General features: G+C 42.4%; 1 protein-coding gene across 3 annotated transcripts in view; it reads left to right on the forward strand.

The window, feature by feature from the left end:
* LOC119480529 (partitioning defective 3 homolog) overlaps nucleotides 1–11260 on the forward strand; it is a 431832-nt gene that overhangs the window by 243130 nt on the left and 177442 nt on the right. The window lies entirely within an intron of this gene.

An 11260-nucleotide genomic window follows, 5' to 3' on the forward strand; every position in this document is an offset into this window, starting at 1 on the left:
GTGACACTCTCATTGTGTGTCAGGATGACCGCTCAGAGTAGCCTCTCCACATGCATGCACAGACAAATATATAATCCCAACAAAACACTCACACACACACACACACACACACACACACACTCCACATGTTGCCCAAGGTCTCCCAGAAGCCCATTTGCTTTCAGCAGGACTTGGGGCTGGAGCCATTCAGGCATATCCTCTCAGTGGCGAAGACAAGTACTGGTTCATACTGCTCATGATTACACCCGTGTCTGAGGTGGAGTACCTGCTCTATTTTTTGCTGCCATTAAAGCAGTGGCCTTTGCCTTGGGTTAAAATGAGAATTTTACCCTGACCTTGGAATAAAGAAAAAATACTTCAGCATGATTAAGGATCTATTCAAGTCTAACAAAGCGGTGTCCCACGCTGTATGAGGACTAAGAGTCCACTAAAGTGTGGATTGTTATTGCTCCTAACGGAGCATAAAAATATGTCGAGGAAGGCTGTCCAACAGTAAAAGATTTTTCAAATCCTAGCAGATGTTGAAAATGTGAGAGACCCCACATATAATGACATGTTATGTTCAATTTTACAGTTTTGTTCCTATAGTGTGTGGTGAGCAACGATTTGGCCAAAGCAGCACACCACACACTAACAGATTCGTTCATGAACAACAAGAGTCCCGACTCTAAAAAATGGAAATCTCGCGTAATCTCTCACGACTAAACGTGACTTTAGTCAAAACAAATATGGCGGACGACCGGCAGGAAGAATTAGTAATGTTATTTTTTGCACTAATTTGTACTGAAAATTTGCGAAGAAAAAATAAAAATCGCGGATGAACTCATGGCAGAACGTTAAATAAACATTTGTGTTGTTGCCACAAATCAACAAGTTGTTCCTTCATTTCTGAGGTCCATGGTACTACTACTTTATGATTCACGTTTTGCATTAGCCGCCATGATGGCGGTTGTTGTACTTTCTTCTTCAGTCAGCTTGGTTCTCAATTGTCTATCATTCTTTCCCACGTGACTGCATCATCGGCTGTCCTCGGGGTTCCCCACACACAACAGGATATCGATCGTAAATATTGAACATGTTTAATATTTACCATTTGAAAGCGGTGCGGCCAGGATGGACTACCGAGTTGATCGGGGGATCTAAAAAACACTCTTAACATATGTGCGTAACACTACAGGAATAGAAACCAGTTCTAATAGCAATACCTTATAGTGCATTTGATGTGTAATCAGACAAAAGACAAAGGTAGGCAGAACAAGTGTAAATCATTTCCAATATTCTTAGCACATACACAAACACACTCTCTTTATCCACACATGCTTTACCAGAACAATTACTTTTTCCCCTGTTCTGGTTCCACTGATAGCCCTTGTTTGAAAAACTACCATTCTGCCCCAGATAGTCAAGCGATATGATTGGTCACTGGCAATTTGTTTGAAGCATTATAATTGCACGGCTGCTTCAGAGGCTGTGTAATTTCTCTTTCTATATCTGAGTTCTATTAATATATCGTCACATGTGTTTAAGCAATTAAATTCATGAAAAGTCATTTCAATTCCATTATTTTTCATGGCCACACTTCCTGAATGTTCTCCGTCTTCCACGTTTTTTAGGGCAATGATTGATCCTCGAGCCCCAAACCCTGTGACTTGATCGAATGCATATCTGTTGCAGTAGTTTGGTTATTGAAAGTATAGATTTGTTTTCAACTTTATTCCCTCCGTTGTTATTAGTTTCTTAAAGATGTGCATGCATTTATTACATAATTCAGACATTAACTCTGATATGTCAATGTTTCTGTAGGCTACCACCCGTATTTATCACCTTTCTTTTGGGACAATTTGAAGAATCCTGTGTATGTTTTTTGGAAGTATCGCTGTTGTGGGGTGCCATAGGAATCTTAATAATACAGTAATGTTACATTAAATGAAAGAACCTCCAATAGCCATTTTCCACTGGCTTGAGGCACACATGTAAGAATTTGGTGAGGTGTTCTGGATAGACTGCAGAACAAAAGGGTGATCAGTTCCATTCGTGGTTCAGTGACATATAGACCCAATCTCAGAACCCATCGGCTATCGATCTGACAACAGATAAGCTTCTGTGGGGCAAGGGGCTATGTTTCTGGGGTTTCGGTGTAGCCGGTGGATATCCGACCAAGGCTTCCTTTTCCGCGCACTGCTCATTGTTTACAGTCCAATTAGCAACTTGAGTTGCGAGACTGCAGTTGGAGTTGACGTGTACGACCAGATTGTTTCACAAGAAGCCAGATACCAAACTCATTTTAAACCAATAAAAAGCTAAATCATTGTCAGACGATAGCCGAAGGGTTTCCAGATTGCATTTCGGCCAATGCGTTCCGCCTCTTTTGCTCTCCACACGGACTGTTTACCTGCATTCAATCAAAGACTGCTTGAATGCGATTGGTCAATACTATTCAGACTACAAACGGAAACCAGATCACTTCCGTTACCAAAATGGTGTCCTGTTGCCTACAGGTTCTTATATGAATGCAGTATCGGTTTATAAAGTTCCATTCTTGGTTCAGTGACATATAGACCCAATCTCAGAACCCATCTAAGAACCCATCGGCCAAATCATTAGCAGTTTATTTGAATCTTAGGTCTTAAGTTGATCCGCTGCTCTCATCTGTGCTGTGGCTAAAACTGACAAATCGACCATTATATGGGCAGAACAAAGAAGTATGCTTATCATGAGACATCATCAGAACTCATTTCAATACAAAGAGGATTATAGAGAAAACGAAAATAGCGGCTAATGTGCGGAGATTTAAAGTTATGTTATGCCGAGCCTAAAAGATGGATAAAGATGGATTTTATATGTCTGAGCTTATGTCTGAGAACCCCCCGCTCCCTCGCCCCCCCGCCGCTCCCTCTTATCCTGTTTATGAACTTTCACTCAGCGGTGGATGTTTGTTTCTGTCTGTTGCAACAGCCGTGGCAGTTCGTGACACTACTAAGATATTTATCACCAGCAGCATCTAAAGGCAGACAGGCTGATGATAAGCACGCTTGTGGCTGGGTTTCATTTCTCTGATTTGAAATTCATCCCATGACGTACGCACACGCCTCTCCGCACATTTATGCTGTTATTTATGACGGAGATCTCCAGCAGACATCGACTATTTTTGACAGACTGGCTGTCTGGTGTATTTTTTATTTTTTTGTTGTCCTTCTTGACAGCGCTACGGCAACTTGCCAATGAAGCGCTGCATTAATCAGAGCCACAAAAAGACACTTCCGCCGAGATGCTTCACCACAAAAAAACTCTCATCTTCCCTGTCTGTGTTTGAGATGCTACACACATCTACAGATTGAGTTAAATTTCACACTGTACTATTTTTACACCGCGGTGCTCTGCCATAGAGTTCTCATGATAATTCATGAGACGAAGCCTCCTGCCTAAGGACGGGCGGCGCTATCACTTCAGTCCGTTCGCTTCAGATATTTCTTAACTTTCACTTTCTTTTTTGTGCTTGTCTCAGCACGGCTTTCCGTCAAGACCGCCTCAAGACATAAATGTAAAGCTTTTATGTAAAGCATTCGCCCCTCTTTTGACCACTTGAAAGCCTTTCCAGTCCAGCAACCCCAATTATGTAAATACCATGTGGGACAAGAAACCACTGCAGAGTTGCCCGGTGCATTTAGTCACCTGAGAGACTTGTTTCTGGTTTCCTGTTTTCTCATTTCCCTAAGCCACTGACATGGCACTACATTTATAGAAATGTCCAGCGGTGTCTGCTATTCCTCTACAAATGAAACACTAGTGAGGCTGACATTTACTACACTGCTGAGGTTTTGATATGCATGACAGCTAATTAACGTCAGGGCTTTAAATTGAAGGAATGTGACGGGCTCATAACAGCATGATGCATAAGGATGACAGGACAGCATGAAAAGAGAGGTGGGGGGTTAACCCACATTTTTAGGCTGTCAATGACATGAGGCAAGATTACATACAACAGTAAGTGGAATCACAATGATGCAATTTACATATGATCAAAAATGACCTTCTCAAACCGTTTATTGTTTTATCTGAGGCCATTTTCTTTCTAATAATGACCAACTAGGGATCATACCATACTCATACCATACATACAGTACGCTAACCATTATGGAACATGGTCAGGCAGAACACACAGGAAGCAGACCAAAGCAGAAGATACTTTATTCCCTACGTTCACCTCAGCATTGTTGCATCATAGAGCTCAAGTGACCACTTTTTGAACCGCTCTGGTTCTTGAAGTGAACATCCCATTCATTCACTCCTTTGACGTTTCAAAAAATCCTTATGTAAAGAGTTGTAAGCATGGAACCAAGCCAAACAGCTACGAGATGAATCATGATCATAAAACATTTTATTTGGAGCAAAAAAAAACATTAAAAAATGGAAAAAGGCAAAGGTACAAGACTGTACATAATTATTTCAAGAGTGAAAGAACTGCTCATCCCATAATCCATTTCGAATGGCGACTCGCCGCATCTGAAAACTCCCGAAAAACGTTAAAACTAACTGTTGTCGTTCAGACAGATTCCGCAACTGCATGCCTTATTTCTCGCCTCAAACGTTTTCAGAAACACATTTTGGTGAACTATTTTTATAATGCAAGAGAAAGTTTCCAAACGAGCCGCCATTTACAAGCACGTGCCATTACTACGTGTACACGTGTGCATTATACATTTCCTTGGTAACAGCAAGCTCCACCAATCAGAGACGTTACACTTAGGATTGGGGGTAGTGTGGTACTTCTTCATGACATTACGAATAAAACATGTTTTTCTTAAATCAAGGTAGATATCATACGGACTTGTGGCTTCTACAAAAGCATATACCATCGTTTCACAATCTCATAGCTCGTTCTAAGTCTACCTTGGACGGTTACGACATTATAGCTAACATTATAGCTAATAATAAATCCCACAATTTCAGAATATGAATGGGATTTCACTTCCGAAACTTCACTGTTGAGCTCTGTTGGAGCTCTCAGTCATAGTAGCTTAACTCTGTGAAGAGAGTGGATACAACAGCTTATTCTGTATATAAAAGAGCACCGAAGTAGTCTCCTCAGCATGCCAATGACTCTGTTTGTAATCCATTCCAAAAGCGCTGCTTGTTAGTCACTAAGAGAACGTTTATGCAAAGAGACAAGGGGGAAGGAAGTGGCTGGCCCTAACAAAAGATGCTCACTTGGATGAGAGAGGGGCTGATCGATAGAGCCTTGAGAGAGCTATCAATCAGAGCCCCGGCCTAGTAAATTATGGTTTTATTAGTATTGAGCTGACCACTGCTGGGAGAGACCTTAAAACATTGAGATGCTGGCCCACATCAGAGGCTAGAGAAAGAGAGGGAAAGCTGTGTTGACCCCCCCCAAGTTAAAATGGAGTGATCGAAGTCCAGTTGGATCATCATCATGACTTGTAGGGACTAAAGCTTCCCTGCTGTCATAGCAAATAGCGGTGATTCATGGAAAGAGGATAGAGCGAGGGGCACAAAGCGGTGCACTCTGGGAAATGCAGTTTGCAATGAAGTGGTGGCTAAATTGAGGAAAGTAGATCGCAGAGCAGCAGAAATGCAATTCCAGCGCTGCTGGGCCCTCATTCCCAGCCGGCTCTCTGAGGACTAACTCATTTAGGAACAGCAGGGGAAACTCAATAGGACCAATTGAGAAAATAATATATTGAATCTGGTGGTTGAGTGGGCTGCTTGGGCGCGGTGGAGGACTGCCGAGGTGAAATGTGTGCTAAAAACCCAAGTGTTTAAGCAACATACACACTTGTATTTGAATACATACACAAACACACACACATTCCTTTCGCTTGGCAGCATAATACACATCGTGTTCACTTCACTTCACTGTACATGATACTATTGCACTATGCTTGAACTTGGCTAGTATGAACAGACAACCAGAAAGATCCCTACTGAAGAGAAGAAAAGATGGAAAAGTATTTATTGGTATGAGTGAAGGACGTGTTTAGAAGTTAATTTCGCAAGTTGGGAACCTCTCATGAGATGGTTAAGGTTAGGCATTGACCTTGAATGGTTAAGGTTAAGTTAGGTCGTCAAGTCTTTTTCAACTTTCAGATCAGATTTCGCAATTTGTGAGTTACCTTCTAAACACGACCATGAGTGACTGTTAGAGAACAGTGGGGTGTTGAAAAAGTTGAAGTAAAACTGATGATGTAAAAACCTTGTTGAGTGAACATTATTAAAAGTAGCTCATATAACAATGGAATCATTAAACCATCTCACTCTGTGTTGTAACATTACATTGCCCTCTGCAGCACAAGAGAGAGTTCAATATATTGTAATAGTCTTCTAACTAGATTGTACAGGTAGCAAACCTGCTAGCCAACAATGAGGTAAACACGACCCAATAATCATTGAGCCATACGGTGTTAATTAGATATTTTGTATACATTTGAATGTTCTGAGTTGATCTGAAATGTCAGCCACGCTACCAGCACAATTCTGTGGATTGCAGTGTTGCTCTATTAATTGGTCGTCCCATCAGTTTGGTCCAGCCTTGAATATCTCAATAATTATTGGATGGATTGGCATAAAATTATGTACAGACATACATGTCCCCAGGAGGATGAAGCCAACTGACTTTGGTGATCCCATGATTTTTCCTCTAGCGCCACCATGAGGCTGCCATTTGGGGGTTTTGAGTGAAATTTCTCAACAATTATTGAATAGATTGCCTTGAAATTCCCCAGAGCATGAAATGTAATTACTTTTCATCTAGAGCCATTATCTGGTAATTTTTTGAATAATGACATTCCCATCACCCCCAGCAATACATTGTATATAATTGGCAAATATTAGCATGCTAACTAATTAAACTAAGATAGAGAACCTGATAAACATTATACCTGCTAAAAATGAGCATGTTAGCATTGTTATCATGAGCATGTTAGGATGCTAATGATAGCATTTATCAGTACAGCTTCACAGAGCTGCTAGTACAGTATGGGGGCGATCACACATAGATGCAACGTAGTAGTCTCCTGCCTCTCATAAATCTGTATCTCTGTGGGTGTGTTGCTCCAACTGGACAGTGGTTTTCTGACGAGGCTGTAATATTACGCACAAAGTTTGTTTCCCAAGTACCGAAAGCTTTGTCTTCTGTCTTTTGCATTGTGTTACTACAACAATGTCTCCCGAGACTGATCGGCTATAGTCCTGTATCTGTGCTGGAAGCGATCCACACTCCACTATAGTGGAGCGGACTAGTAGACAACTCTGAGCTTCCGTTTCTGTGGGAATCACTTGAGCGTGATTGGCTCACTTATTATGTCTTTAGTTGGAGAAACAGCAGTGGTGGAACAGTTAAACCTGACCAGAAGTTATTCTCACATACCCTGCTATTGTGCTGATTCCCCCTCTGCATGATGTTTTTTGTGAAATCAAAGTTTTGCTAAGAACTCCTAAAAGACCTGGGCACCCTCTTTGGGAAGCAGCGGCATTAGATGGGGCTGTAGGTGGATGTGAGAAGCTAATAAAAGTGGGGTATCTAGCCAGCAGTGAGGTGAGCTGTGCCTGGGGCAGGATGCAGCGGCTTAAGGATTGTAATTACAGCATTATGGTGGAGGTTGACTGGATTAGGGCCACAGCAACAGGCTGAGACCAGGATTGAAGGCCAGGAAATGGCCACGGACTAGACATTATTAGCCTTAGTTGACAGCTTAAGACTAGCCCTGTCAACACACTGCTTCTTCTTCTCCCTCACTGAGTATACTCAAGGTCAGGGAGATGCTGATGCACAGGCAAAAACACATTTGTGCATGAGTCTGCACTTAACCACAAACGCATACAAACACATGCACATGAATACAGGTATGCACACACACACTCTGCCGCTCCATTCACACATAGACAATAACAGCATTACGTTGAACACACAAACACACACAGGTGTGCTCAGTGAGTCCAGAGGGAGCTGAGCAGCAGATGATCTTGACTGGGCTAAGTGTAAGTCACAGTGCTCTGCCCTCTCCCTCTGTCAACAGGATAATCCACTCTTTAAATGACTAGATTAAGACAGATTAAACACATGATGAGGTGATGAGAAGCGGTGGTAAGAAAGGACTAAAATCTCAACAAAGACACTGAATAAAACATCCACTTTTGGACAAATAAGCTTCTTGATCACCGCGGTGTTGCTGTTTTTTGGTTTAACCTTCCCCCCCTCTTTTTCATAGATCCATTTTATCTGTCTATTTTAGGGGAGTACAGGGGGTCTTTAGGGGGAGATAGCAGGTCAACAATAGATGTCACATAGAAGTGCTCTATTATGTCTCATAAATTGCTGCAGCAATTTTTGGGTTGATACCATTTTTTACACAGATTTGGTGCTACATTTAACCAGTTTTTACCACTCCAGAATTGACAAAAATGATCAATAATCCCTCTAAAATACCACATTAAGTCACCAAGACCTCGAGGAACACCATAGAAAAAGCCATGCTGTGATTTGGTTTCAAAAACTTTTGACATTTGGAGATTTCTTCAAGAACTGCATTTTTCAGCGATCTGATGGCGAGCACTTCTGTTCTGGAAACTGCTCAGAAACCCCCTTATTGTCAATCTAGCTAGGAAAGCCATCCATCCTCTGAATGCTCTAGGTCTTTAGTTTGTGGCTGTAAAGTTTCATGAGGCTGTGATTATCCTAGAGGTCACCACAGGTCATTTTATACAGTGAAGTTTCAAAAAATGGTCTCACTATAATGAAATGGCTACTATGGGGACTAACATCATCACACATGAATACAAGTGGGCTCATTGGATCCACAAGAGTCTCAGTTTTACAGTGATACCCAATTTATGCAATTCTCAGACTGTTTATAGACCCCAGTATGCAGAAATATTCAAATACACCATTTTAGAATAGGCGAGAATAACACATTTATACTGCCCCAAACTGCATGTGATTATCATAAAGTGGACATGTCTGTAAAGGGGAGACTCGTGGGTACCCATAGAACCCATTTTCATTCACATATCTTGAGGTCAGAGGTCAAGGGACCCCTTTGAAAATGGCCATGACAGTTTTTCCTCGCCAATATTTAGCCTAACTTCAAAGCGTTATTTAGCGTCCTTCCGACATGCTAGCATGACATGATAGGTACCAGCGGATTCTTTTGTTTTTTCTAGTTTCATGAGAGGTTAAACACTCTGGTACCATTTTCTTTTTTGTCTTATGAAGCAATCTTGATGATTGACGCTCATGTTTACGATCACATTTTTTCTCCTGTTCATTATGCATCTGTGTCTGCGTGGGGATCAAAATAGATTTCCTAGGAAAAGATGTAAACGTTGAATCACTTCTATGTTTTCAAATATCATGTGACAGCAGAGAGTGCAGATTTTACATGATGAAATGTCACAGCTTGTCATGCATTAGTCAGTAAACATTCACAAGTCAGTAAACATGCGCCGTGTGCTAAAGCATTAGCATGCACGGAGGCAGACTTAATTAATACTGGATACACAAAGATTAAATAGCTGCCATTTTGCCTCCGCGTTAACTTGATTCCAAAGTCTATTTGCCGTAGAAGCCCAATGAATACTTTTAAAATGAGCGTGTTCGGCGCTCGGAGATAGAGGAAGACAGTTACATAGTGGTCTCTCTGAGATCTACTCCTCTTGACACATCCTATACATAATTTTCATATCATTCGGTCCTCAGCTGCTCGCTCTCTGTCCACACGTTTTTCCTGCCTCTTACCTGAGACACTCCATCTTACTTCCTCTCGGCTTCATGACAGATCTGAAGCAGATTAAAAAGTGCAGAGAGGGGTTGAGTAAAAGAGAGAGGAGCGAGTACGATAAATCTTTATTTCCTCAATTTGAGCTTTATTGAGTCTCAATCATCTAGGGACACGCTTTTTATTATAAGGCTGGCAGTGGCCTTGGCTCTGATTGTAATTGTGTCGACCCAGCCCCCGCCATTTCACACACACACACACACACACATTCCCTCCGCGCCCCTCGCTCTTATCAACACGCTGTCCCGATAAAGTCTGGCGCTCTCAACCTCATTAAAGCTCTCATTTATATTAAACAGCCGATAACCTGCTGTGCGTCTTCCAGGCTATGCTACTCCCACGGAGAGGCGACTTGGAAGCACCCACACTGCGCCGGGGCCTCAGCTCCCACACCCCCACAATCCCTCCTCTTTCTTGTCATTCCTTCCATTTTTGTATACCAAAAAAGCTCCACTCCTCTCCTCCTCCTCTCTTCCTCTTCCTCCTGCTCTCCCGTCTTCATGCTGCGGTTGTTGTGTGATCTTTTACTCCCCTCTCTGTTGGCCGGGAGCCAGCAGAGTGTTGTGAGACATCAATATTAGCCAGAGCCTCCTGGTTTAAAGCATGCTTGAGGTACAAAGTTGAACTGCGCGAGACTATCTAGCTGTAAGGGAGCTATCTGTAATAGGTCCTGTACTGGGAGTTCTTCTCTGGTGCATTCCCCCGGCTGCCCAAAGGCTGCTATGAAGCATTGTGGGAAATAAAGCCAAGGCCCACGGTTTATTCTCTAACTCTCTGCACGTGGATGTGAGATTTGTTTTCCCCCTCTCTACTTCCTGACTCTCACTGCGGTAGCTCCTTTTGTCTAGCTCCCTAAAAAATTCCAATATTGGCTTTTGAAGATCTGGGCCCAGTGGTTCCAGACCCCGAAGACTAACCGCTAACCGCGTCCCCCCGCCAACACCGACACATGCACCGAGTGTGCAGCGGGCTCAATAACCAGCAGCGCGGCGTATCGACCACATGGCAAATGTCACTGGTCCATTTACTGGAGTTCATTGTTAGAGACAGCTGTCTATCGGCCTATGGGAAATCCATGGAGCTTTATCCAGCTCCGACTACTACGGGAGCCGCTACACACTGCTGAGCCGGAAAATACCGACGTAAGCCGAGACGGACGCCGAAGCCCCGGTTCCACGTTTCTGGAGTATTGATGGCATCACATTAGGAGCCATATCATGCACACCCATTTCTTCTTTTCTGTGTTTGTGTGTGTGTAGCTTCCTGTTTATATGGTACATGCATGCCCACTGCAAAAATAATCCATAAATGACCAATTCAAAACAATTTATGATCCATCTGTGTTTTTGATTTGTGTCAACACACATTCACTTGGGATTATTGATTATTTCAAAGGCACAATGCATCAGTCGCAACTTGATTTACAGCGCTTTTAATATACAGAACACAAGATGATAGCTAAATATAAG

This window comes from Sebastes umbrosus, chromosome 21 (assembly GCF_015220745.1).
Source record: "Sebastes umbrosus isolate fSebUmb1 chromosome 21, fSebUmb1.pri, whole genome shotgun sequence".
Classification (NCBI taxonomy): Eukaryota; Metazoa; Chordata; class Actinopteri; order Perciformes; family Sebastidae; genus Sebastes; species Sebastes umbrosus.